Raw genomic sequence first — 27,723 nt, forward strand, 5'->3', positions numbered from 1 at the left:
CTTCAGCAGATATAATACGGCAGTCTCCCCTTGTGCTTGAGGGATACCCTGGAAGACCCTGGGTGGATTCCTGAAACTGAAGACAGCACCAAGCCCTATACATACTATGCACAGATTTCTCTTTCCTTCTTCGCAATTTCATGGATACTATATTCATTCTTATTGTAGATCTCAGCAACCTCAGGACACTTTTTCTTTTCCTTATTAAGTCCAGAACTTTCACCTTTTCATTTAGAGGAAGCACTTTGCGGCTTCTCTTTGGCATATCCGAATTGCCAGCATCATTATACTTGCACTTTGGGGCCATTACTATGTAAAATAAGAATTACTTGAACACAAGCACTGTGACACTGTGACAGTCAATATGATAACAGAGATGGCTCCTAAGTGACTACGGGGAGGGGTGGGCATACAGCGTGGATCCGCTGGACAAAGGGGACAATTCACAGGCCAGGCGAGACAGAGCAGGATGGCAGAAGATTTCATCTATTCAGAACAGTGTGAAATTTAAAACTTAGGAATTGCTTATTTCTGGAATTTTCTACCGAATATTTTTAGACTGTGATTGACCACGGGTAGCTGAACCCGTGGAAAGCAAAACTGCGGATAAGGGGGACTGTTGTACTAGGAATCAGCCAAAATTTATAAAGCATTTTTTTTTCTTTCCCCATTCCTCCTAGGATGAGGAAGTACCAAATTATGGTAGTCTTTATGGAGAAATGCTGCATAAATAACTACCAACAGCAAACAATGTATTATCCCTATGGTTCGATCATTTCTTGGAGGTTAAAAGATCATACATGAAGGCCGGGCACAGTGGCTCATGCCTGCAATCCCAGCACTTTGGGAGGCCGAGGCGGGTGGATCACCTGAGGTCAGGAGTTCGAGACCAGCCTGGCCAACATGGCGAAACCTTGTAACTACAAAAAATACAAAAATTAGCTGGGCGTGGTGGCAGGCACCTGCAATCCCAGCTACTTGGGAGGGTGAGGCAGGAGAATCTCTTGAATCTGGGAGGCAGAGGTTGCAGTGAGCGGAGATCTTGCCATTGCACTCCAGCCTGGGCAACAAAAGCGAGACTCCATCTAAAACAAAAAGAAAAGAAAAAAAAAAGATCATACATGCATCCTCCCCACCATTTCTAGATTTGTATTAATAAATAAGCCAAGTCAGTGAGTTCTTTCTCTCTTTCTCACCTACTATTGCTTTATATCTTCCTGAAGCAAACGTTTTTAAAAGAATGAAAGAAAGAAAGAAAAAGAAAGAAAGAAAGAAAGAAAGAAAGAAAGAAGGAAGGAAGGAAGGAAGGAAGGAAGGAAGGAAGGAAGGGAAGGAAGGAAGGAAGGGAGAGAGGGAGAGAAAGAAAGAAAAAGAAAGAAAGAAAGAAAGGAAGGAAGGAAGGAAGAGGAAAGAAAGAAGAAAGAAAGAAAGAAAGAAAGAAAGAAAGAAAGGAAGGAAGGAAGGAAGGAAGGAAGGAAGGAAGGAAGGAAGGAAGGAAGGAAGGAAGGAAGGAAGGAAGGAAGGAAGGAAGGAAGGAAGGAAGGAAGGAAGGAAGGGAGAGGAAAGAAAGAAAGAAAGAAAGAGAAAGAAAGAAAGTTGGATTGTTTGATAGGAACATACCACCCTTGAGTCTTCCCCTCATGAAACATGGATGCAGAGTTTTGGCCGGAATTAAAATTGCTAAACTGTGTTTGAGGTTGGCAGAGGAAGTGGTATGGAATTTACCAAGACAGGCTGGGAGTTGAAAAAAATTATAATCCAGGTGCCTCACCTTTTCCTCCACTGGTTGCTTTTCCCCCTATGCCCTGACGCCTGGGAGCTTATTTACTGAGTCAATTAACAAAAGATAACCTCCCATTGTGCAACCATCAATAAATCAATCGTGTTAATACTATCTTGGAATGTCCCCGACTATTGACTTTCATATTGTTTACATTAGCCACTTGAGAAAGCCAGAACCCTTGAGTCGGCTTGTTTGGGCGTTAATGGATTCTGGAGTAGCCATTACTACATATAAGTCTCTTTACAAAATATTTAAGTTTCTCTGAGGTTCACCTGCTTTCTGAACATTAGCGGTACACTCTCCTCCCTCCCCACACGATCCTGCAGCACCGAGTTTGATGAATACTTAGGAAGGCAAACAATCATGATCAGTAATGGAACAGTCACTTAGAGTACACCTACTTCTTTGTGATTTGAATAATCTATTTCCACCCACCCCAGCCCCACACTGTCAACCACCTTCAACAACCCGGGGAATCAAGTTAATCTTCAATTATGTGAAAGAATTTCAGGAACGAGTGCAGCTCAAGTTACCAAGTAACTTACTGTTGTGAAAAGATTCATACTGCAAGCCGCCTAAATGCAGGGCTTTTAATGATATTCCCCGCCAACAAGGTAAGAAAAATCTTTCCAAGCAGTGACAATCTCTACATAGGGAACCTCCAAAACTTCTCAAGCTATCTTGAAAAAGAATGCAACAAAACAAAATCTTTCTATATTTTCTCCATACATGTTATGAAAAATAAGGTTGAATATCATAATCATAATTATAAAGTTGGGTTTAGTGGAGTTTTTTTGTTGTCATTAGCATTTCCTTCTTAATGGCATCAGAAATACTTAGAGAACAGGTTTTCTCTCAGGAGTCACAACTGCTCTGCTTCCAGGCCAAGGTAGTTTGCTAAGGCGCTCTATGCAGAGGGATTAAAAAGGAAGGTTGGGGTAGGGGGGCGGGACACCAGTCCAGGGACTACAGAAGGTTCAAATTTCAGTGCTGGCTGCAGACCTGGGCAAAGTTCACTGCTCCCTTTTCACGACATGCTACATACTTTTCAAGTTCCCACTTGCTTCTTAGAGAGGAAAAAATGTGGCCTCTGAGTTCAGGTTGCTAAGGACAAGCTGAGCCAATTTAACCATGCATTCCTTTTCTAAAAGATAGGCTGGGTTGTTGTTGTTTTTTCACTGTAAATACCAGAAAGTCTTGATCCTCCCTACTCTAAACAAATACTTTTGCTACAACTTTGAAGTCATCTATCTTCCACGGTGGGAAACCAAGGATTGCATTCAGCAGCCTTTTCCTGCCTAAGTTTAGACAAAATTGAATAGTATTCTACTTTGTAGCACATCTTCTTATCAGACACCAGGCTTCGTTTTTCCTCTTGATAATGATGGGTATTTAAAATGCATATGACTATTGGATAATAAAACTCCCACTTTTCTAAGGCCTTCTCTTTGTCTTTTTTTTTTTTTTTTGCTTTGACTTCATGATATATATGTCTACTCTGGGTGTTTTGAAGAGAGTGAAGGAAACAGACAGGACTTTGAAAGGAAAAACAGACATCTAATTGGCTGTCTCTTGCCGACCCTCCAGTGACCCTGTACTGAATACCTCTAATGGACATGTGTGATCTTGGAGCCTCTACTGCGATAAACAAGTTTTAGACTTTCAACTTGTTTTTGCAGCAGAATTCTTTATTCTCTTTAAAATGGATTTTTTAAAAAATGAGTGATCAAGGCATTAGCATAGGTATTTTACACAAAAGGGTGAAATGGTTTTCTAATTTTATAGATTTAATATTTTTAAAAAGAATTTGGCTTCATTATGAATTTAGTTCATGTTAGTGTGTCATTTTACATACTCTAAAAAGTGGTTTTTTTAATACGGAAAGCAAATATTTGCCTTCAAAGCAGTAGTTACTAAATCCAAAAAGTTCAGAAAGTCAGTTAGGAGGCAATAATCTTAACTCCAAAAATTAATAACTCTCATGACATTGTTTATGTGAAACCTTGGAACTTCCTGTGCTATAAACCATCTTTGAGTCAAGCTAGAAAATAGTAAGAGTCAACTCAAATCCTTTATGCTTCAAAAAACACATGAGACTATTGAACAGGCTTTATTAAGTGATGTGGGGGTTAATGGGGAAAGCCCCCATTTCTGTTTTTGTCAAAAGACTAGGAGCCTCGCCCCCATCAGAGAGCTTTGTATTTCCCCTGCCACCTTAACTTCCTGGGAACCGCCAGGGTATACTACCTCCTTTCTTTTCTTCTTTTCTCCCTTTTCACTATCTAGCATTTCTTCCCTTCTATTGTTCTTTCTTCAAGTCCATGTTGACCTTTTTTTTTAACTTATCATCTAGGATCAATCAAGGCCTGCCTTGATGTTGCTCTGTGTCCTACCAGCAATTCTTCCTGGAATCATCTGTTCACATGGATGTCTAAATGTTTAAGCACCCATGTAAATACTATAGTATCACTTTCTCATCAGCAGAGCTTTTGCGAGTTACAGAAAGGCTGAGACCAATGCCACAATTTGAGATTCCAACATGTGAAATAATAAAGACATCCCCTAACAGGATTTTTTAATAAATTAGGCTTTGACATTTGATATTTATAATGTTTTCTGAGAGTGTTCAATATAATAGAGAGTAGTATTCCAGTTATTATATATATTTATTTGGAAATAGTGCCAAAACTCTACATTGTAGGCATGAGGGTGGGGCTTGCCTCCATCTGGCCCTCCTGCCACCTTCAACAACACACCCCACATCCGATCCTGCTTAGAGTCAAAGATGAATCTGGCATACTACAAAGAGCACTGGACTGGAAGCGCGAAGTTTCTCTTATCTGTGCCTTGGTTTCCTCATGTGGAAAATGAAAATGTTGACATAAATAATCCCACAGGTCTCTGTTAGTACCATTTTGTGATTTTATATCGTGCTTACCACACCTAGAAACAGGGGCCATCATTCCAGCCAGCTAACAGAGAAAAAGAAGATACATAATCGGGCTTAGGAAAATAAATTTCGGAGACCAAGTAAACAAAGACAACAATCTAGTATAAGTGTTATAACTGGGGGATGAGGGGTTGCAAATGGAGATCCGCCACAGTCAACTCTACTTGAATTCCCCTGTTCTCAACAGGCAACAGCAATCATAATGGGCTTGGAGCACCAGTCCCACAACATCACAAGACATCCAGACATAATTGCATTAATAATGTTGTGCATAATCGCACAACTATCCGGTTATTCGGCACCATCCAATATGTGAATAAAGCTCTTAGGAAAAATTAATGCTTGCTAAATGCTTTAACACATTTCCCTTTACAAAGCAAAGATCCCTACTCCTCTCACTTTCTCATGTGGAGAAAAATTAAAGTAGCATTACAACTAGTCAGAATCCACATGAGGCCTTATAATTAATCAGATCTACTGAGAGGTAGGTCCAAGATCCAGGGTAAGGAGAGATCAAGCAGAAACAAAATACACAGCCATTGCTCTGTATCTGCAGGAGATTGGTTCCAGAACCCCCTTCAATACCAAAATCTGCAGATGCTCAAGTCCCTTATATAAGATGATATAGTATTTGCATATAACATACACATATCCTCCTGTATACTTTAAATCATCTCTAGATTACTTACAATACTTAATACAATGTGAGTGCTATGTAAATGGTTCTCATACTGTATTTTTATTTGTATTCATTTTATTGTTGTATTATTACTTCTTCTTTTTTTTTTTACAATTATTTTTAATCTGCAGTTGCTCGAAGCTGCAGATATGGAACCCAGGAATATGAAGGCCCAGCTGTACTTCTACATTATTATGTAGGCTATGCTAATATTAATGGCTAGAATGTTATGTTATTTCTTTTCAGATTTCAACAACAGTTGAGCCTCAGGGTCAAAGTATCAGGCACTAAATTGAAGAGAATGCTGATGATTAGGGCAGAAAAACAACTTAAGCATCTATTAGTCTAGCCTACTATGAAAAGTAGGAATTCCTTCAACAAAATTCTCACACATGCCTATCCAACTTCCCAACGACTAAAGCAATAACAACAGTAATGATAATAATAAACACATATTTCATACTTACTGTGTGCCAGACACTGTCCTAACTATATTGAGTAATGACTGTGAATCAGCACTGTTCCTAGGACTTCATAGACACTTAACTTATTGAATCTTGAAAATGCCTCTAGGAGGTAGGATCTATTATTGCTCTTATTTTGTAGATGAATCAATGGAAACAGAAAAGAGTTCACTAACTTGCCAGAGGTCACACAGATAGACTGAGAAGAGCTGGACAATTGCACTAAACAGACTAGCCCTGTAGCCTGTCCTGCTAATTCTATGCTACCAATAGGGGCAAGAGACAGAGACACAGTAGGGAATTAGAGTCCATTTCAACACTACTTTAATTAATAGAAAGATCTTCAGTTTTCTGAGCAGAAGCTGCCTCCTTTAGTCTTCATATTGCCCACTAGTTCTAAACAGAATGATTATTCCTTCTTCTATTTGACAGTGCTTTTTTATCAAAGATTGACAAACTATGGCTCGTAGGCCAAATCTGGCCCACCATCTGTTTTTATGTGGGCCATGAGCTAAGAATGGATTTCAAGTTTTCAAATGGTTGGAAAAAATATCAAAAGAATAATAATATTTTGTGACACATGAAAATCACATGAAATTTGAATCTCAGTGTCCATAAATGAAGTCTTATTGGAACACAATCACACTTCACTTACATATTGTCTGTGGCTGCTTTTACTTTACTATAAGTCAGAATTAAGTACTTGAAAAAAGACCACATGGCCCAGTAAAGCCCAAAATATTTACTATCTGGCCCATTGCGGAGAATGTTTGCTGATTCTTGCCTTAAATAGCAGAAGGTGGTTCTCATGTCCTTTTCTAAAAGTGCACTTTTTCATAGTAAAATACCTCAGGTCCCCCCAACCACCACCATCTCATTATCCCGAAAACTCTTTTCTGGCATTCTTTGGTGCATATTCTCTCTCTCTAAAAATTCTCCTCAGTGGTATATGGCTACAGTGGAATACTACTCAACAATAAAAAGGAACAAACTACAGTAGAGACACACAACAACATAATGAATCTCCAAACCACTATTCTGAATGAAAAAGCCCTGCACATCTTTTTCTCACTGCATGATTGTATCTATAGGAAATCCTAAAATGGGTAAAACTAATCTAGGGTGAAAAATTATATATCAGAATAATGGTTGTCTTTGGGAAAATGGGGCAAGGATTGGTGGGATGGACATGAGAGAACAATCTGGGATGCTAGAAACATCCCAGATCTTGAGAGTTGTTTGGGTTACATAGTTGTGTGTATTTGCCAAAATCCACCAAAATGTACATAGTTTGTACATTATGCTGTATCTACCTCAAAAACAAACCTTGTAAATAAATATTGAATTCTAGTTAATGATCTGCATACTGAAAGGTTTAGTGGTAACGGTATCAAGGCCTGCAACTCATTTGAAATGCATCAGAAAATCAAGACAGTTGGATGATTGGGTGGAGGGAGGGACAGATGGCAAGAGATATGAAAAAGCAAGAGATGTAAAGTGTTCATTGTCAAAAGTGGTTGATGGATACCTGGATGTTCACTATCTGATTCTTTCACCTCCTCTGTTCAAGTCTTGTCACAACAAAATTTCCTTCTAAAATAACATTTTCAAAGTAAAATTTTTATAATAAATGGGGCAGAAAGGATAAAGGTAATGTCTGGCATGAAACAAACTACTCTAAAAGTTGCACAAAGCGACATCATTATTTCCCTTCCTTTGGCCATTTTTATGTTACCATTTATTTTCCTTTGATGTGTCTGATTGGACCCTGAAGTACCCTACCTTAAAGGTATCCAAAAAGACATCTTGGGTATAACCGTTGGGACTAGTGATGAGAATTTATTCTATGATGGAATATAATTCCATGGCAATAGGCCAACTGTCATTTCTTTGTTTAAATTTTATGATAAGAGATGCATACAGTGAAAGACATGGAAACATCCCCAGTCAGATGCCTCCGCCAAATCCGCTTGTGGAAAACTGTAAATTCCACAAGTGAGTTTACACTCTTGTCTCATGAATGTGTAGAAAGAATAATGCATTTGTTTGTTTGATTATAGCTGAATTTCTGCCTTTGTAACCCCACCAGTAGGTGGTCATGTATTTCTCATACTAAGGTTCACTACCACTTCACAAACAATATGCTCAGCACTGTTGCAAGCATCAGATGAGTGTGTGTGCATGACAAAAATTTGAAAAAGTCCTCAAAATATGCAACCTAATCTCTGGATTAACTGTTTCTTTAAAGGGCCTCTGCAGTGTATAATCTGCAGACTGGTTCTGTTGCTTTTATGCAATGCCAATATTATTAGTAGCAATAATACAATCACGCTTCAACTATTTGGAGGTCAATTAGCTGGAAAGTTCTGCCTTCTGAATGGAAGCTCAGAAACGAGTAAGTAAGCAAGAAAAATCCTCTGGGCAGTCAAAATAGATGCAAAAGCTTCAGGGTGCTAAGCTCATATATTTGCTCATGGAAGACTCTCTAAAGCCAGTGCTCAAAATCCTATGACACTTATTTATGCAAAATTCTAACAAGCCTGGGTTTCCAGCTCATAACCCTAACAGAGGTCACATATAGGCAGGCATGGTGAAAGCACCAAGAATCAGAGAAGTTATTAGCCATCATTCAAAACTCAGAAAGGAATGGAATTCAGGGGTGGAAAAGTCCACCCTAATGCTACCAAGTTAACATTTTATAAACTATGTTCCTAAAATTATAGTTCCACAAGATGTTAAAGAAGGTTTTTTAAAAATAAAAAAGAGGACTGGGAGTGGTGGCTCACACCTGTAATCCCAACACTTTGAGAGGCCGAGGCAGGAGGATTGCCGAAGCCCAGGAGTTCTAGACCAGCCTGGGCAGGATAGTGAGACCCCCTCTCTACTAAAAACCAGAAAAATCAGATGGGTGTGGTAGCATGCACCTGTGATCCCAGCTAGTCAGGGAGCTGAGGTGACAGGATCACTTGAGCCCTGGAGGTCGAGACTGCGGTGAGCCGTGATCGTGCCACTGCACTCCAGCCTGGGTGACAGAGCAAGACCGTGTCTCAAAAAATTAAAAAAATAAAAAATAAAAAATAGGAGGTGCTATCCTCAGATATGTTTAGAAAATACTGGTCTAATAGTGCTTCACTATTTCTATTGTGATTCTAGCAAGTTGTAAAAACAACATTGATTTTGTGGTTGTTCTTCCTTTCCTCACTCCACATTTTTTCTTTTATTTTGGCTGAAACTTACAGATGCTTTTTTTTCTCTTCATAATGATGTCCATCAGTCTGCCTCAATCTTCTGGTCTGGGTGTGGCTCTGACTTTTCAAACACCCTTCTTAAGCAGGTGTTTCCTCTCCTGCCCCAAACATTGTATTCCCGTTAGTTTGTGTTGTACAGATTCCAGGCCACATTTCTACTTTTTGAGGACGGCTTCCAAATCATCCACATGTTCACTTTCTTTTCCACTTCTTTCAGTTTTCACTTCCTACTTCCTTTCCCCATCTTTTTCCTCTCCAGATTGTATGCCAGGCATTCTTTGCCTATACTCTGCTTTGAAATCCTTCCTGCATTTCCTCTCTATCTCACAGCTTTGCAATTTTTGCTACTCTTGCTCCCTTTCTGCATATTTCCTTCATGTCATGAATCCCAACTACGTCTCCTCTCCTGCCAAATCAAATGCATCAGCTGAAAGCCACCTGAAAATCCCTCTTCTTTTCCCACCTGTGCAACCCCACTAGTTTACCTTCAACATGCATTGTTCCTAAGTGAACCCACCAGCTTGCCTGGGGAGAAGGGATATTAGTTTATTCCTCTTCCCTAGCAATGCTTGAGTACAGGGCTATGAGCCCCCTGACAAATACTGTCATCCATGCCATCACCATTGGATTTTGAGTCAGTAGAACCGTGTTCTCTCTTAAACTCTGCCTATTATTTACTTGGCTCAGTCACTGAATTTTTTTGAACCTCAGTTTCCACATCTATAAAAGGGCAATAATCTCTGATTTATCCCACAGGGTTGAGTGGAGGCAATGAGGCCATGTTTCTGCAAGCCCTTCACCACGTGGTGGATGTGACAATTTTATTCTTTCACTTGAAAATTGTATTCATATTTGAAGTCCTGGGAGTAGAGCTTCATTCTCTTTTTTCATTGTCCTAGAGATGAGGTCTCATTTTGTCACCCAGGCTGGAGTGCAGTGGCGTGTTCACTGCAGTCTCGACCTCCTGGGCTCAAGAGATCCTCCTGCCTAAGCTTCCCAAGTAGCTGAGACTGCAGGCTCACACCACCACTTCTGGCTCATTCTCTTTTATAGTCTTAATTTCTTCTGGTTCTACCGGGTTTTTGTTTACTCTTTAAGTACACCAACTGAGTTCTCCAGTTTGATCACATCACAGACTTGTCAAGAGGGAGCCTGTATTAATAGCAAAGTGGTTAACTGCATGATCACCATCCTCCAACATTCTGGCTGAAAACCTGACTCCATCATCTAGCAGGTGCAGGAAATTGGGAAAGTCCACTTATCCTGGACTTCCTGTTTCCTTAACTTTTTTTTTTTTTTTTTTTTGAGACAGAGTTTCACTCTTGTTGCCCAGACTGGATTGCAATGGCACAATCTCCACTCACTGCAACCTCCGCCTCCCAGGTTCAAGCGATTCTCTTGCCTCAGCCTCCTGAGTAGCTGGGATTACAAGCACCTGCCACCACGCCTGGCTAATTTTGTATTTTTAGTAGTGATGGGGTTTCTCCATGTTGGTCAGGCTGGTCTCGAACTCCTGACCTCAGGTGATCCACCCGCCTCGGCCTCCCAAAGTGCCGAGATTACAGGTGTGAGCCACCATGCCCAGCCCCTTGTCTTTAAAATGGGGTGACTTCTGTAGTGAGGGAGGCCACTAAGGAAGGTCACTGTGATGATTATGAGTCCAAAGGAGTGAGATCTTAGCCCACGTGGTTATTAGCCCTGCCTCTCTGCCCCTGCCTTGGTTTTCTTCCTTTGTTCCTCCATTCTCCGTTTCTCACTGTTGTCTCTCTCTTCCTGTCACCCCACGGTGGTGCAAGCTGGTGCTCCCTGCACATCCAGTAAAATGTCAGGGGAAAAGTTCAGCAGTTGCAGCCTCCCAGGGGGCTGTTCTCCTTGGGCTGCTGCTGGCTTTGTGGCTCCTCCTTCCTCCTCTGGATTCTTTCCTGGCATCCTCCCGTGTTTTCACTGTCTTTCTGATTAGAGAGTACGTCAGTGGGGCAGGATAATTTACTGATATATTAATTTGTGTTTTTATCTCAGCATTTGCCCTCTGCTCTACAAAGGAAGTCAGGCCTCTCTGTGCCCCTGCCTCGAGGGAGGTTTGTTTTAAAAGTCCAAAGCCAAGACACCTGGCTTTTGTTTCCCCAAAGCTCAAGCTGTGGGAGGAGATAATGCCAGCAGGGAGGAAGAGCGGAGAAGCTCGAGGCCTTTGAGAGGAGGGAGAGAGAGACAGGCAGGGAGACAGAGAGAGATTTTGATAGATGGAAAGGGGGCGAAGGCCAGAGAAGCAGGCCACTTACAGAGACAGGCCTCAATCCATGGCAGCCCCTGCAGAAGTGGCTGCCTCTCAGAGAGGATGAGCATGGACCACTGGCCCCTAATCCCAGGCTGACAGATGCAGCAAATGCTAGACCCAATGTTCCCAGCACCCAACACACCTGTGGGCAGCAGAGCCACAAGAGGGAAGCTCAGGTAGGTGGGGACAGGGGCAAGCAGAAGAGAGAAGAGACAGGGACAGCTCAAACCATAAATCAGAACATCTAATGTTTGCTGCCCCCTCAGAATGTGCTAAGCACCATTCTAGGGTCTTGGCAAATATTAGAATGGTCACTCCTGAAGACAACCCTCCATCCCCACATTCACAGCAGAGGAAACAGAGGAATACAGAAGTAAATTTTCCAAGGTCACACAGCTAGGACATGGTAAAGCCAGATACCTAGAAATATTGAGAGACCACCAATTTATTGCAAAATGCTGAGAATGAAATACTGCATAGGCCAAAAATTAATACAGAAACTGAAAACACAAACCCCTCTGAGTGCCACTGGAAGCAAAACCGCAGCAAGTCCTGGACTCTTTCTACGCTTCACAAGCTCTGTAACTGCTGTTCCATTGTATTTTGATCATGGAAATATTATCTTTCTTCAGATAAATCAGAGGTGTGTATGTTCAGAGCATAAGGAATAGCCTGGGATTCCCCAGTTCCCCTTTCAGTTATCTGGCTCCCTAATTTACCCTGTGAACACCACCTGACCTTGTTACATCTTATTTACTTTTCTCATCTGTGAAATGGGTGTAGGGAATCACCTAGGCTAGCATTTATGACCATTGAGTACCTGTTCCATAATTAGGAGCTGTTATTATCATTGGCATCCCCATGTCCAGTCCTGCTTAGTCCTACAGCCTACCCAGCACCTAGGCTGCCTTTACTGAGTATCTCTGTAGGTCAGACACAGTGTTGGGTGCTGAGTCCCGTCTCTCAATGCCTCCCCCGTCTAGTTGGAGGAGAGACCCATGAGAAGATCTTTAGTGTAATATGATAAGTGCTACAAATAGAATAATCCCAGTATCCCACAGGGGCCCAGGATGAGGCCCCTAGCTATACTGCAGGCTGGGAATGAGGGCAGATTTCCTGCAGAAGTTAATGGCCCAAGTCTTCAAAAACAACAGTAACCTCCACTGCCTCACAGTAGGGAGTGGGCCAGAGCCTCCCCACTCCCTCTTCCAGCCCTCAAAAATGGCTCTTGAGCCTGAACACACTCCTAACACCGCCCCAGCAGCTAATTTGAGAGTTCTGAGCTACGCATAACTTGCATCATTCTGGGCCACAGACCAAGCCAGCAGCGAAGAAGCCAAGAGCGTTCAGGGCTGCCGACGCATTCCATAAACCCAAATTTCCAGTGTTGCCTTGAGTAAGATGTATACAGGAAATTTTCCATGTGTCAATTAAGCTCATTGAGCATGTGACATAAAAAGGAAATGTAAATGTGGGATTCTGATTGGCAAAGTTCAAAAGCCTGTGATTTTGATACCCAGATATAGATCTGCAAGCTATTAAGAGTACTTGACTTGCAACATCCAGAGGTTGTGAAGAAACGCCTGGCACATCAGAGGAAAAAAATGCAGCGCTGAATAGCAGTCTTGGGAAAATACTTACTTCCCAGAGTAAAACGTACACATTAAATGAGTTCAAGAAGCAACTCAACTGTTCTACTTCTCTATCATTTCAAAATCCCCTAATAGATGTTCAGTTTTCAAAGAAAATAATGTTGTATCTTGACCGTTTTCCCCTCTAGATGCCCTGGACGGATGTGAGGTTGTCATACTAACCTTGACTTTGAATTGCTTTTCAGCTCATGTCATTGTAAACTTAGCATAAAAGCCCGTGCTTCCCTGGAAAGCATGTGTCTTGTTGTTAGCACAATGATTGAGTCCACTTGTCTATTCCAGGACACGAGAGGATCTAACTAAGTCAGAACACCCCACGTCTAGCCCGTATATCTATTTATTACCGAATTCACCGGGAAAGACAAGCTGAGTTATCATTTAGCTGAGAAAACCTGAGAGGCATTTATGTGTATGAAGTACAGCATAGACAGAACCATCAAGGCAGGCTTGAAGGAAACACATTACACACTCAGCCTACGCAAATCCCCTCGCCACTGCCACTGGAGCCGAATGAATGGTGCAGGCGACAAGAACGGCCCTAGGATGCTTATCTTCTCCCCAGCCCCCATCCCAACCCTCAACGATTACGAATACAATCGTTTGTGACAGATTGCTCCCCAGTCTTCCGCCTTAAATTCTATATGATAAATTCAATACGAAGTGACAGTCACAGCAAGTGTTCAGAGCTCTATCTAAAAAAACTAATTTTACTGAAGTTAGAACTCAATGAACAAGAAAATGTGAAGGTACACCTAAGGCATATCTCAAAACTTTAATCTCTGTGAATGCCATCATGGTTATTTATGGCTGGGATGATATTAATATTTTAAAATATTTCGCTAAAGAAGCACTGTGAGACTTTAAAGTTGTATTGTTATGCAAAGGTGATAATATCTCAATGGGTCCTTCCCAGTGCTGGTATGTTAATGGGGCAAGAAAAAGAAAACAGCTGCTTTTGTTACCCAAGCAGCAGACATAACAACACTGTCCTGTGGTTAATTTCTAGGAAAATGCTCTTCTTCCTTTTTTATTATTTGGGGGTGAAAAAATGTCTTGGGCTACTATTGTCTGTTTAAATTAGGCAAATGTAATTAAGAAGAGTCAAATGTACACAGGCTCCAATGATGGGTAAAATTAAGGTCACCAGTTGCAGCCCTAATCCAGCTGCATTGCTTAATCTCAGCTTTAGCCATTACCATTGTGTGGAATGGAAATGTCTTCCTCGTGTTGGGGTTAATGTGGACTGACTGGGTAGCTAGAGATAAATCCTGCAGGCCCGCTTGAATGTGCAAGTGCTTAACACTGACATTTTGAAAAAGTAAAATTGGGTTTCATTCCCCAGGATTAGGTCAGAGTCCTTTCCTTATCCCCGCCCCTGCCCCCGACCCCGCCTCCCCAAACTAAGCAGAGAGCAGAAGAACATTTTTTCTTGCCAATTGTTTTTTTTTTTTTCCCCCTCAGGGATCCTTTGCATTTGCCATTTGTGTACATCTCTTGCTCATTCCAAACAGGAAAGTTCTGTTGCCTCAGAAAAAATAGCACTTGTCTTCCTTTTCATATTCATAAAGGTTATACTTGTGTTGCTTGATATGATTTTACCTTGTTAAGGAGTTGTTTCAGGTACTCATTAGATATAGAGAAAACATTTAGCATATAAAAACAAAAAGTTGACATTTACAGCCAGGAGCTAGGTACGCAATTGCAAAGGTCATCAATGAGTAAACAGATATTAATGGTTAGCCGGATAACTGGTACATAAACAGGTCACATTAATAATTAACACCAGGAAAAACTAGCACTTCCAACCAAGCTCAGGAAAGTGGGTGCCAGAGGAACCCCCCAAAAAATATAAGAAAACCCCAGTGGTGATTTCTGATTGTTAGTGAAAAAATTACTTCATTTTTACATTTCTCATATTCTCACCAAAAAACAGTTCTGAGACAGTCATGACACAAAGTAAGTGCAATGATGGAGGGAAATTTTCTGGATGATCATTGATTTGATAAATTTTACTTAGTCTAACGTTTGTGGTTCCCTCGTTTTCCTTCCATGGCAATGTGTAAAATCACTCAGGAAATTTATTTTATCACTAACCTGCAAAGCCTCTCTAAAAGTATTTGCTTCCTCATTGAGTTATTAAGTCCATGCCTTGTTTTAAAACTTCTGCGCTAAGAGGGTTACATTTTGTACCTGCTGATTGGCATTCATCCAGTTTTTTAATGGGAAAAGGTCAAGTGCAAGCAGTACACAGGAAGGCAAAGGTGTTGGGGGTGTGGCAGGGAATCCTGGTGAGTGAAGTGGGTGCCCCAGGCACCATGAGGAACCTGGGAGTGAATGTGCCTTAGCCCCACAGAGAACCCCTAAGAGCCACAGCGTCATATCTTTTGATTTTTTAAAGAAGTCATATTTTGTTATAAATCTCTAGATTTATAACTCATGGGCCAAACAATACGTTATCTACTGCAGGCCACACCAGGCCAGTTTAAATCTCCTGTTTAAATTAAAAACAAATAAATAAACAAACAAAAAAGAACGCCTGAAAATTTGCCAACGAGGAGGAAAGTCTGAGTGTATCTTCACAATTTATTCTACGGGTTCTCTTCTCCTTTAAATACACAGTTCACTATAAGATTGTCCTAAAGAGAAAACTAATAAAATAAGACAATAGACTTCATAGAGAACTGGAATATCCGCAAGGACCTGAAACAGATCCTCGGAACTCTGTAGATAAAAGTCAGATGAGATACTTTTATACATGTAGCCTAATGGTTTACAGATGAGTGAGTAGCACTGCTTTCAAATATAATGTGAAGAAACCAATTTTTAAATAAATGTGTAGCTTTACTATCAAGCCCACAGGAGATATTGTGACTTACCCAACCTGAAAATCAAATTATTTAAGGTTGGTTATACTAATAACAGCCTCTAACCAACTGCTAAGGTGGACTATAAACCCAGACTAGCCACAGGCAGCAAATGAGATGGGTTCGAGAGGAAATGGAAAGAAATAAGATACAAGGCTTGTTTACTAGTTAAATGTGGGGTAGACTTCAACAGATGTGAACTACAAAGTGTATATGGGAACTTGTTTCTTGTTGAAGGACGAGTGCTGGCCAAATGTCCTCATAACCTGGTGCCTCTCCACTTCTCCACAGCCACATCCCCACCACATGGTACCTTGTCACCACTGACAATAGCCCCAGAGAGCCATGCTTTCTCCTGTCTCCCAGACTTTCTTCACCTCAAGTATCTCCATGTCACCCTTACTTTCGCTTGTCCCTTTTGAATCCTATAAAATTCAGCTAAGTTCAAGTGTCCCCTCCCCTCTTCCAGAAGGCCTCATCTAAGCCCTCTCAGGGGGCCTTCCCCTTGTGTTCCCTCAAATACCTCTGTCAACCTCTGGGCCAGCACCTACTTCTCACTACAATCATGGGTCCAAGTGCCTATCACCTCACAGGACTGCAGATTCCTTGCTGAAGGCAGAGGCTACTGCTTTCATCTTCAAACCCCCACCACCTAGCCCTGTGCTTGGAAAACAGCGTATTAATGCTGGACGAATGCATAAATGAATGAAATGAATGGGCCTCGAAGCGATAATGCTTAGAAAAGAGACTCTGATCAGTGAAATATGAATGTGTAAATCTGCTACAGCTTTTTTTACTTGGTCTAAATCTTTGCACATGTTCGCTGCAATTACATTTGTGACAGCAAGTTTTATTTTGAACGGATCTTATTAATAAGAGTAATAAAATATCAAACAATTCAGATCTTCAGCTTTTTAATCTACAAAGGGGAGATTGATAACTCCTGCCTTGCTAGGCTGAGAGGGTGGTTGAGAAGACTACCTGAAATGATGTATGTGATCATATACGAGAGTGAGCCCCAACTGCAATCTGCACTGAGTGGGCGGCCCTCCTGACAGCTGCCATCTCTACTCATTTCTGACTGTCTGGCTCTATTAAAATACTCTGCCTACTGTCTATGACCCAATCTTTATATGAGCAAGCCTCTGCCTCTAGTCTTAGGATCCCCAGACCCAGCACAACATTGGCACATAGCAAGTGCTCACTAAGTGTTTATAATATAAGGAGGTCCATCACAAACATCGTGGTCATTTCATTCATTCCAATTGTACAAGGCACCATTAAACAGGACAAAACGTGAAGGCAAAAAGGGGGAAACGGAAATGATTGAGAGGCTACCATTTATCAGGCACTCTATGTATCTGATTTTATTTCCTAGGTTATTTCATGTCACCTGTGAAATAGCTAACATTGTCCTTATTTTGCATGGAAGGACTCTGAGCATTAATAAGTTGGTATTACGCCAAAGAATGACTGGTCAATAACAGGCAGAGCCAGGGTTCGAACCCAATACACCACACTGTGTCCCCGTGATAAAACCTTTACGCTTCAGGCACTAACAGTCTCCAGCACATCTGATGTCACAGAGTCAATAACATCTAGAGATGATCAAAAACTCAGGGCATGTCTATTCAACGCCCAGATCACAGATTAGGAAACTGAGGTTCAAAGGGAAGTGTATGAATGAGGCCAGAGACAGTCGGTAAAAAAGTATGTTAGTAAAAAGCTCTTTTTTTTTTTTGAGATGGAGTCTCTCTCTGTCACCCAGGCTGGAGTGCAGTGGCGCGATCTCAGCTCACTGCAATGTCTGCCACCTGGGTTCACGCCATTCTCCTGCCTCAGCCTCCCAAGTAGCTGGGACTACAGGCACCCGCCACCACCCCTGGCTAATTTTTTCTGTATTTTTAGTAGAGACGGGGTTTCACCATGGTAGCCAGGATGGTCTCAATCTCCTGACCTCGTTGTCCGTCCGCCTCAGCCCCCCAAAGTGCTGGGATTACAGGCGTGAGCCACCACACCCGGCCGTAAAAAGCTCTTATGATTCACACTCACAAGTTAAGTCATATTTCTATACCATTTTCATTACATTTACATGTGACCATTCATGTTAAGAGTAATAAAATGTCAAACAATTCAGACCTTCGGCTTTTTAATCTATAAAGAGATTTTAAAATAATTGTACTTTGTTTCATCAAATGGACCTTTACAAAAATAGCATATAGTTTCAGTTCACAAAGAATTATATCTTACATAACTGAACAAAGTTTTCTCTCCTCACAAAATACCAGTGACCTCTTTCTTAGACAGCAGGCCAAGACTACTGACTGAAACCCTGGCAGTGACAGTATAACTCAACAGAGAAAGGCCTCATAAACAATAACTAAAGGAATAATTAAATACTAGGAAAGGGCAAAATCGTTTGCTCTTAAAAATCAAATGAAAAATAAAATAATAAAATAAAATAAAATAAATCCTCTGCGAACATTGCTTCAGTCATTTTTAAAAGCTTTCCCAAATTCCAATGGCTCCGTTATTAGCGATTCTTAATGCATGAGGTAGTCATATAAGAATAAATCTTTCAGTAATTCAAAACAAGGACTCTTCAGTAAATAGTTGAAATTAAGGGGGGAGTTCGAGTCATCTGGTTTCCATTAGGATGATAAAATAGTTCACTCGAAACCTTTTACAATATGCTTTGTTACCGGGAGGTGTCTGTGCATCTCACTCCATCACTAGCCATTTGACACAACATAAAAAGCTTCAAAAGCCATGTTAGGCCTCTTAATCAAAAACTAATTGTAATAGATATTGGGGAGTGTTAACACGGTGACCGCTAGGTTGTAGCTGTGGTATGGAAGCTGCAGTGAACATTAAACACAACCCCGGGTTGATAGGGCTTATCTCAATTTCAGAGCTAAGTGCTAAGTACTACAGGCCAGTATCTCCTTGCTATGGCTTTGTACCACTTTTGGAGTTAATTGCCCCAGAAGGCTTCATCTTCTTAATGAAATTTATAACATTGTCAGAGAACTTGGAAGATACTGCTGCAGTTTAGCAGACTTTACAGAAAACAGAGACATAAACAGAAGGGAAAAGAAAATACATACTTGGAGCCTAATGCATCTGCAGCCTGGGCAGAGGTGGTGCAGAACTCCCCAGGCACAGAGGCATTTGCAGCACATTAACTCTTTCAAGCCTGTAATGGAACAGCCATTGAGTGCACTCTAATGGAAAGGTAATAATTGGTATCATAGGGCCAGTGGTAGAAATTCAATAAATACTTAATGATCAGCTTTACGTGGCTAGAATTACCGGCAAGCAAGAACTGGCGTCTTTTTTGTGTGGTTCCTGTGCCTAACACAGTGCCTGAGATATGACTGGTGCTCAGGAAATAGTTTCTGAAAAATTGATGAATGAATAAATGATCTTACTGGAGTGCAGCACTTGATAATTTTCAGAGTGCTTTCATGTTCGATTCCTACAACCATCCACTTGACAGGTCTGGGGTTTTATTAATAACCAATCCTGGTCTCAAACAGGCACTTCATAGTTCCCCTTCCAGTCTCCTTTGCTTCAGATGGACTAGAGCGAATGTTCTGCACTAGCATGTTTTTATGACTTAGGAGAATTTTAAAACTTTCAGACTGCCAGCAATTTTAGATCGGTGACTGGATCCTGGAACACACACACACACAAAAACAATTAGAAGAAACACTGATGAAATCTGATAAAGTCTGGAGTTTAGTTAATAGTATTATGCTTAATTGTAGTTAATTTCTTAGAATCACGCTTGTGGGTAAGAAGTTAACTTAAGGGCAAGCTGGGTGAAAAGTGTGTAGGACTTCTCTGTACTATTTTGAATATCTCTTTAACTCTAAAATTGTTTAAAAATAAAAACAATTTGATAATAACTAATTTACCTTTAAAATGATATGTATTAACATTGTATTGTATTGTATTGTATTGTATTGTATTGTATTGTACTGTATTGTATTGTATTGTACTGTATTGTATTGTACTGTATTGTATTGTATTGTACTGTACTGTATTGTATTGTACTGTACTGTATTGTATTGTACTGTATTGTATTGTATTGTACTGTATTGTATTGTACTGTACTGTATTGTATTGTACTGTATTGTATTGTATTGTACTGTATTGTATTGTATTGTACTGTACTGTATTGTATTGTATTGTACTGTATTGTATTGTATTGTATTGTATTGTATTGTATTGTACTGTATTGTACTGTATTGTATTGTATTGTATTGTATTGTATTGTATTGTACTGTACTGTACTGTATTGTATTGTATTGTATTGTATTGTATTGTATTGTATTGTATTGTATTGTATTGTATTGTATTGTATTGTATTCACATTATGGTGCCAAATTGGCACTGGGAAAATTATAAGTAAATATTCCTGGAGAAAAGCAAAGTATAATTTTTCAACTAACTCCTTAGAAAAACCATTTGCAGGTGTGTAAAGGCAACATAATTTCTTATTCCAATTTATAAGTATTATTTTTTGAGACAGGGTCCAGTTCTGTCACCCAGGCTGAGTGCACTGGTGTGAGCATAGCTCACTGCTGGCTTGACCCCCCACCCCACCCCACCCCGCCAGGCTCAAGCAATCCTCCCATCTCAGCCTCTGGAGCAACTGGGACCACAGGTGCATGCCACCTTGCCCAGCTAATTTTTGGATTTTTGTAGAAATAGAGTCCTGTTATGTTACCCAGGCTGGTCTTGAATTCCTGAGCTCAAGCAATTCTCCCGCCTCGGCCTCCCAACGTGCTAGGATTATAGGTGTGAGCCACCATGACTGGCCATCCAATTTACATTTTCTTACTGTGTTTTTGTATCCTGATAAGGTAGAGTTGTTTGTAATTAATACATATAAGTAAAATTTTTACCACCGTTTTCCTTTTTATAACATTATTAACATTAAAAATAATTTAAAATTAAATTTTTTTAAGTATTAATGGGGTTTCATCATGTTGGCCAGGATGGTCTCAGTCTCTTGACCTCATGATCTGCCCGCCTCGGCCTCCCAAAGTGCTGGGATTACAGGCGTGAGCCACCGTAAAATTAATTTTTAAATGAATAATTTGTTTTAGAAAGACAGAGAGCACACAGGGAATTAGAGGAGAAGGCTAATCCTGATGACAGAACAAGCCATATGATTTTGAAGTTTTAGCCCTTCCCAGTTCTTCAACCACCATCTCTGCAGATGATTCCCAAACTTAAATTTCTCACTTGGACATCTGTCCTGAGCTTCAATCCAAATATCTGCAGCACCAGTCAACTTGAAGAGCTCAGCATAATCTCCAACCATTTTCCCCTTCAGTCACTCTGCTATATTCTGACCTTGGCTAAAGTCTACTGCACTCACCTCTCTTCTGTTCCCCCCTGGCCACACCCTTCCACCTGCTGAAGCTCTCCACCTCACCATCCAGGGGGTGGCTCAGGTCACCTTACTCTTCTACATCTTCCTCCAGCCCTCTTTTGTTCCCCTCAACTTCAACTACACTTCCACAAAAGTCCATTTGAAATTCTGCTCTTGTGTTTCAAATTGTGTTTTCTATTTGCTATTTATGCAGACGACTCCTATTTTAAACTTCTAGAAGATCGGGACTGGTCGTATGTGTCCTGATACCCTCAGAGTTTTTCATTTGGAACCATCTGAACATAGATTCATGGGAAGGAACAATAAATCTTAAAAAATATATATCATGACCCCAAAGATGTTATTCTACAAGTGAGAAGATTGGTTTGACTGCTGTAAAAGTGGCGAAAATAACAATGGCCAATATCTGGTAGAGAATGTATTTCTCTTTGGCATTAGAGTGATTCTGTAGGCTCTGCTCATCAAGTGGCCCAGCATCCCAGCTCCCAACGATGTTGTTCTTAACAAGCAGCTCAAAGATGGCAGCCAGGCACACTGGCTTATTCCTGTAATCCTATCATTTTGGGAGGCTGAGGTGGGAGGATTGCTTGAGCCTGGGAGGGGAATGTACACCATTGCATGCACAATATTTTTAGCATTAAAAATAATTTAAAATTATTTAATTTTGTAAAAGGATAATTTGTTTTAGGAAGAAAGACAAACATGCCACTGCATGCCAGCCTGGGGAGTCAGAGTGAGACCCTGTCTCAAAAAAACAAAAACAAAAACAAAAAAACAATGGCTCAACCCCTCATGTGCACACTTCAGTCTGCCTAAAATGGGAAGGAGGACATAGAGAGCCAGCAATTTTCTTTTAAGGGTACAACAGAGCAGTTTCACAAGACATTTCGTTCTTACCCTATAGGCCAGAATTCAGTCAAATGGGTACACCTACCTGCAGCTGGGGAAAAAGCCCGTGATAATAGCCCTACACTCATCTAAAACAGATAAGAGAAAATGAGATATTAGCGGGAAAATCTGAACCCCTGCCTCTGTTTACCTTATAAAAACTTATCTACCAAGATGTTTATTTTCATACACATTTTCCTACAAAGCATATTACTAGATTTTATAACAGCATTGAGATATAATTTACATACCATAAAATGTATCCTTTTAAAGTGTACAATTCAGCAGTTTTTAGTAAATCCACAGTTATATAAACATCACCACTATCTAATTTCAGAACATTTTCAACACCTCAAAAATAAATCCCATGTCCATTAGCAATCACTCCCTATTCTTCCCTCTCCTCACTCCTGACAACTACTAATCTACCTTCTCTGTCTATGATCTTGCTTGCATTAGACATTTCATACAAATGGAATCATACAATGCAGGGGTTTTGGTGACTGGAGTCTTTCATCCAGCATAACGTTTTCAAGGTTCGTCTATGTTGTAGCATGCATTAATACTGTACTTCATTCATTTTTATGACCAAATAATATCCATTGTATGGATATATTGCATTTTGTGTTTCAAATCATCAGCTGATGAACATTTGAGCTACTTCCACTTTTTGACTATTATAAGTAATGCAGCTAAGAACATTCTTGAAGAAGTTCTTGTGTGGACATATGCTTTCAAGTCTCCTGAATTTATACTTAATCATGGAATTACTAGATCATATGGTAATTCTATCTTTAACATTTTGAGAAACTGCCAAACTGTTTTCTATAGAGGTTGCAGCATTTCACTGTTCCACCAATAAAGTATGAGGGTTCCAATTTCTCTGCATGCTCACCAACACTTGTTATTGTCTGTCTTTTTAAATTTTAGCCATTCTAATGGGTGTGTCACGAATCTCATTGTGGTTTTGATTTGCATTTTCCTAGAGACTAATGATATAAACCATCTTTTCATGTACTTATGCCCATTTGTATATCTTCTTCAGAAAAAAATGCTTATTCAAATCCTTTGCCCATTTTTAATTACATATTTGTCTTTTTATTATTCAGTTTTTTTTTTTTTTTTTGAGATAGAGTTTCACTCTTGTTGCCCAGGCTGCAGTGCAATGACACAATCTCAGCTCACCACAACCTCCGCCTCCTCAGTTCAAGCGATTCTTCTGCCTCAGCCTCCCTAGCAGCTGGGATTACAGCCATGTGCCACCACAACCGGCTAATTTTGTATTTTTAGTAGAGGTGGGGTTTTTCCATGATGATCAGCCTGGTCTCGAACTTCCAACCTCAGGTGATCGGCCCGCCTCAGCCTCCCAAAGTGCTGGGATTACAGGCATGAGCCACCGCGCCTGGCCTATTATTCAGTTGTAAGAGCACTTTGTATATTCTTGATACAAGTCTCTTCTTAGATATACGATTATTCTGTCATGATCAGTGGATTGTGTTTTTACTTTTTTTTTTTCTTTTCGAACTAGGGTCTCACTCTGTCACCCAGGCTGAAATGCATGGTGTGATCACAGCTCACTGCAGCCTCAGGTGATCCTCTAACCTCAGCCTCCCAGGTAGCTGGGACAACAGGCGCACACCACCATGTCCAGCTAATTTTTTGTATTTTTTTGCAGAGAGGGCGTTTCGCCATGTTGTCCATGGTCTTCAACTCCTGGGCTCAAGCAATCAGCCCGCCTCAGCCTACCTAAGTGTTGGGATTACAGGCATGAATCACATGCCAATCTGTTTTTACCTTTTTGGTGGTGTTCTGAAGCACAGCAGTTTTTTTGTTATGCTTAATACAGTCAGATTAGTCAAACTTTTGTTATGCTTAATAAAGTGACTGAGCCAGGTGCAGTGGCTCATTCCTGTAATCCTAGCATTTTGGGAGGCAGAGGTGGCCAGATCACTTCAGGCCAGGAGTTTGAAACTAGCCTGAGCAACAAAGTGAGACTCCACCTCTACAAAATAAAATAAAATAATTGGCCAGGACTGGTGGCACACACCTGTGGTCCCAGCTAATGAAGAGGCTGAGGTGGGAGGATTGCTTGAGCCCAGGAGGTTGAGGCTGCAGTGAGCTATAATCATGCCACTGCAGTCCAGTCTGGTTGACAGAGTAAGGCCCTGTCTCAAAAATAAAATAAAATAAAATAAAATAATAAAAAATAAATAAAAAATAAAAATAAAGTCAAATATACCTATTTTTTTCTATTGTTGCTTTTGCTTTTAGTGCCATCTAGGAAACCATTGCCTAATTCAGTTTTACAGTTTTGGCACTTACCTTTAGGTCTATGATCCATTTTGAGGTAATTCTTGGATATGATGCAGGATAGATTATCTAAATTTACTCTTACAAGTGGATTTCCAATTGTTCCGGCATCATTTTGGGGGATTATTCTTTCCTCCATTGACTTGCCACCCTCGTCAAAAATTAATTCACAGAACATGTAAGGGTTATTTCTGAATCTTCCATTTTATCCCATTGATCTAAGTATCTACCCTTATGCCAGAACCACACTACCTTAATTACTGTACCTGAATTTTCAAGTTGAGAAATGTTAGTCCCCTAATTTTGTTTTTTTTCAAGGTTTCTTGTTTTGTCTATTCTGGATCCCTTGCATTTCCATTTAAATTTTAGGACCAACTAGTAATTTAATGCAGAGTGGAGAAGCAACTAAGATTTTGAAAGGGAATGTCTCGAATCTGTGGATCGTTTGGGGGAGTATTGCCATCTGAACAATATCAAGTCTTCCAAATCATGAACATAGGATGTTTTGCCAATTATTTAGGTCTTTTAAAATTTCTTTCAATAATATTGGGCAGTTGTCAGTGTAAACATTTTGCACTTCTTTGTTAAATTTATTCATAAATGTTTTATCCTTTTTGATACTATTAAAATAGAATTGTCTTAATTTCATTTTCAACTTGTTCATTGCTAGAACTAGAATCTCTAGCAATGCTATGTAGAATTCATTGCTAGAAATAGAATTTATTGATTTTATTACATATTGATATATTGATCTTGTATTCTGCAACCTTGCTAAACTCAACAATTAGCACTCATAAATTTTTAATAAATTCCTTGAGATTTTCTGTGAACAAGATCATGTCATCTTCAATGAGAGTTTTATTTCTCTCTTGTCAGGCTGGGTACATATATGTTTTAATTTTAAAGTCTTTCAGATGGATTGACCCTTTTATTATTATAAAACGTCTATCTTTGTCTTTAGTAGCACTTTTTGTCTTGAAGTCTATTTCGTGTTCAAGAGAGCCCCTCCACTCTACCATTTCAAAAGTGCTTTCTCACATCTTTGTATTTTAAGCTAAATAAGTTTATACCTTCAGAGTTTGTCATCATGGCATGAGTTGGGCCACAATATAACTATGGTACTGGGCACGATGCCTCACACCTGTAATCCAAGTGCTTGAGGCCAGGAGTTTGAGACCAGCCTGGGTAACAAAGTGAAGCCTTCATCTCTACAAAAAAAAAATTTTTTTTAATTAGCCAGGTATGGAGGTGCACACCTGTAATCTCAGCTACTTTGGAAGCTAAGCCAGGAGGATCACCTAAACCTAGGAGTTTAAGGTTACAATGAGCACTGTGATCACACCATGGCACTCCAGCCTGGACAACAGAGTGAGACCTTGTCTTTTAAAGAATAATTATATATATATATAGTTTTTTATATATATGTAGTTTTATATAGAGTTATATATATAGTTTTATATATAGTTATATATAGAGTTATATATAGTTTTATATATATTTATATATAGTTATATAGAGAGTTATATATATAGTTTTATATATTTATATATAGTTATATATAGAGTTATATATATAGTTTTATCTATATTTATATATATAGTTATGTATATAGTTTTATATATATAAAACTATGGCAAGGGATTTTTTTTCAAAGTCCAAAATAGTTTTTAGTCAAACCCAGAAGTGAGTCACCTTAGAGATTTTCTTATAAAAATCACTTTGAAAGCAAAACTGAACTTCGTCAGTATGCCAATGCTGACTCTCCAAATATTTGAATTTCAACAAATATTTATGAATTTCATTCTACATGCAAGCATCTGTGTTAGCTGCAATGGAAAATCCAAAGACATGATACATGAGGTCTTCTCTAAGAAGATTTAAAGAACACACACATCCCAGAAGCTAAATTATAAGACAAAGATACATGCCTCTCATTCATCCAAAGGCAACACTAACCCAGAGATACAGTAGGACCATAGTAAAGCTAAAAATTTATATTCTTTCCCTCTTATCTGTGATTTGCAGAAACTCCATTTCCCATCATCATAGTCTTTTCTATTTCCACAAGCAGTCCTGAGTTCTTTAAGAGGTATCTTAAAGAGGCTGCTTAGCCCAGTGGCTGTCAGATCTAGAGTGGTTAAAGGATAATGTCCAAGCCAATCCCACTTAGAGGAGGTTTCATGGGCTGTACAGCAAGAGCCTGGGCTCCATAAATGAAGGATCCATTTTCATCTCTTCTCCAAGCAGAAAGTGGTTCTTCTTCCCAAAAGTACTTAAACTCACTTTTCACACTATCTCCTGTGGGCTTTGAATTCAAGCAGAGAAAGATCTTATTGCCATTTTCGATTAGGCTCAAGACTTCAGACATTATTTATCACTTAATGTCTAACATGTAAAATGGAAATACTAATGCCTACCTACCACTTGGGGCTATAGGAATTAAATGAGATAACATATTTACACTGTTTGGCTGACAGAAAACTTTTCATAAATGTTTATTCTTCTTCTCAAAGCGTAAATCCCTTCTTTTGAAAGATCACCAGGAGATGAACCTCATCCTAAGGGATCTGTGGGTATATGAAGGCAGCTCCTTTGTATTGCTCCATTTATTTATTTATTTATTTGAGACAAGGTTTTACTCTGTCACCCAGGCTGGAGCACATTGGTGCTATCACAGCTCACTGCAGCCTTGACCTCTCCTGGCTCAGGGGATCCTCCCACCTTAGCCTCCTGAGTAGCTGTGACTAGAGGTGTGCACCACCATGCCTAGCTACTTTTTTTTTTTTTTTCTCAGTAGAGACAAGGTTTCTCCAAGCTGCCCAGGCTGGTCTCAAACTCCTGAGCTCAAGCAATCCTCCCACTACAGCCTCCCAAAGTGCTGGGATTACCAGTGTGAGCTCTGGGTCCCCGCATTGCTCTTATCTCAACTGAAGTATCACCTCCCCAGAGAGGCCTTCCCTGACCCCTCATCCAAAATAAATTCTCATTTAGCTGCTCTCTTTCCCATTACTAAGATAGCCAATCATCCCAGTTTGCCTAGGACTGAGGGCCTACCTGGGACACAAGATTTTCTGTGCTAACACCAGGGCAGCCCTGGGCAAACTAGGAATAGCTGGTCCACCTATCATCATCCCACTTTGGTGTTTGTTTGGGGGTTTTTTGGCATAGTTTTTGCCTTATCTGATAAAATTCCATTTACTTTT

General features: G+C 40.0%; 2 long non-coding RNA genes across 2 annotated transcripts in view; one reads left to right on the forward strand and one right to left on the reverse strand.

Moving 5' to 3' along the window:
* Positions 1–537: 537 nt before the first annotated feature.
* Positions 538–27,723, reverse strand: part of LOC129014008 (uncharacterized) — a 156,963-nt gene continuing 129,777 nt past the window's right edge. The window contains exon 10 of the long non-coding RNA XR_010124022.1: positions 538–1,085. This is a non-coding gene — a long non-coding RNA (uncharacterized LOC129014008). The remainder of the gene's footprint in view (positions 1,086–27,723) is intronic.
* On the forward strand, positions 2,335–5,068 carry LOC134738340 (uncharacterized). The gene is made up of 3 exons (XR_010124032.1): positions 2,335–2,397; positions 4,137–4,234; positions 4,485–5,068. It is a non-coding gene; the product is annotated as an uncharacterized LOC134738340 (long non-coding RNA).

The sequence above is a fragment of the Pongo pygmaeus genome, chromosome 16 (assembly GCF_028885625.2).
Source record: "Pongo pygmaeus isolate AG05252 chromosome 16, NHGRI_mPonPyg2-v2.0_pri, whole genome shotgun sequence".
Lineage (NCBI taxonomy): Eukaryota > Metazoa > Chordata > Mammalia > Primates > Hominidae > Pongo > Pongo pygmaeus.